The sequence below is a fragment of the Morus notabilis genome, unplaced genomic scaffold (genome assembly GCF_000414095.1).
Source record: "Morus notabilis unplaced genomic scaffold, ASM41409v2 Scaffold2113, whole genome shotgun sequence".
In the NCBI taxonomy this organism is placed as follows: domain Eukaryota; kingdom Viridiplantae; phylum Streptophyta; class Magnoliopsida; order Rosales; family Moraceae; genus Morus; species Morus notabilis.
Window position 1 is genome coordinate 124,358 of NW_010357106.1, and position 2,356 is coordinate 126,713.

Genomic DNA, 2,356 nt, shown 5'->3' on the forward strand with positions numbered 1-2,356 from the left:
TAATATGAAAAGTAAAAATACTTACGAAAGTCTGTTCCGCATGGGTATTAACCCAAGAGTCCCCGCGACGATGCATGTCTGCTCAATTGTCTATAGCAGACATCGGCTCTTGGGTCTCCGTACTGGCCTGTGAAATAAATTACATTTATTAAAATTCTTAAATTCTAACTAAAATTCGGTAGCATAACGACTTATTTTTCATATAATCCAAAAATTAAAACCTGTAAAAAAACAACTTTAAAAGATTTCGGCACACCATAACTGCAAGATGTGCCACCCAGAACAAGAATCATAAACATATAAATACGATAATGATCAAAAAATAAGTACTAACCTTCTTATTACGATGCTGAGAGGACGATAACCGACCATGTAGGCTTGGATACTTTTGGTTGCTGCGATTACTTCTATTTGTCTCTGATATTTTCTGTTTATGATTAACTATAATAAGTAATAGTTACTTGAAATTATGTATAAAAAATCATGAAGTTCTAACAAATCTATAATTACTTGAAATTTGTCGCCGGAGAACCTATCGCAACAACGATCCCAATGAACTTGATTTCTCATATTACTCGGGAGACTTTCTCTACCGTAGCGTTTGTAGTGGCGGTGCAAGGAACTTTTCCAGTCCTTGTAGCACTTTGCTGCCTCCCTATCAACAACGGACCTCAGAATGCCGTTTTTGTAGTTATAGTCCATGTTAAACCAATCCTTGCAAAACAGTTTCAAATCGTTAAAACGCATTGTTAACTATAGTATAAACTATACAAAATGTACCATAAAAAAAATACCAGCATCCGGTCCTGAATTGTCCTCTTGTCCACGTCGCTAATGTCCTTCCAAGCATCGTGGAAGGGCTCGCATATGTCCCTGGTATGAATACCAACCGCACTATCAAACCAGGCACCATATTTACCAAGCGCCTTCCAAGTACCTCCCGCCTCATCAAATTCAACTGTGATCTTCCCGTCTTGAAGGACCTTTTGGGTGATTTCATAACCTTTTGCCCCACCTCGACCTCTACGCTGTCAAGGTTCAGGTGCTGTAAGCATATTAAAGCATTTCAAATCAACATGTACTACTACATTTATTTACTATATGATAGAACGAGGAAAAAAGTCAGAATAACATACCAGACTCACAGTAGGCGGGGACTCTGTGAGGACCGGGAGGAGGCCGCGCTCCCCCTGAAGAGCCAGCGCAAGTCGCTAAAGTTCCAGCCATCAATATCTGTGAACAAATTCATATTAATAACAACATTTATAAATTCAAAGAAGATCATAATATTAAAACGAAATATGAAAAAAATGACAAAGATTACTATACTGTAGTTCTACTCATCGTCGCTGCTACATTGTTGATTGTCGCCATCATCATTTATGTCATCATCGTCTTCAGATTCGATGACTTCCTCTTCAACGTACTCCTCTAAAGTTTCATCATCTTCATCATTAATAAAATCATCAACTATGGGAGACTTATCTTTCATAATTGCATCAACATCGGAGGTGACAACATTAGACGATCCATCATCTCGATTCAATACAAATGAGTCAATCTCTGGTAGTTCCACTACTAACTCAATATTTGTAGATTCTGTATCCTGGACTATCATCACGTCATCAATGTCAGTTTCTGAGATGTCCCAAATATGGCGATGTCTAAAGTGTTCTACAACCTTCCAGTTTAGACCGTTAAATAAATCATCTACGTAAAAAACTTGTTTTGCTTGCGATGCAAGTATGAAAGGTTCATTCTCGTACCACGTCTCTTTAACAAAAACACTTATTTTATTTTTGTAGTGTTGAATCATTTTCTTTTCCGGACGAGTGTCAAACCAAAGACATTTAAAAAGCATAACATAATTGTCATTCAAGTACGACAGCTCATAAATGTCCTCCAAAACTCCATAAAAATATATGTATAGATAGATAGATATATTCCACAACCGAGGGAAATACAAAAGAGAAAATTAAATATTAAGAATGAAACAGTATCATGTGCTTTAACAAGAGGAGGCATTTTGAATTTGGTAATTGACTTCAATTCATCAAAGCATGCTTGATATTAATAGTGGCTTCATTGCTGAAGTGAAAAAACATAAATATACTATTATGTGAGTTTTTTTCATCCATGTATAATATGCATATATAATACGACAGTAGAAAAAGGTCAATCATAATTCTCGCCACAAGAAGCAATTCCAACAAAAGCAAATTCAAGAAATTATATGCATATTGAACATATTCATGCCACGCAGTTGAATGGAACGTTGGGACAAAACCAACGCATTTTTATAACAAATAGTCATGAAATAGATATAACTTATAAAGGAGACAAAAATGAACGAACC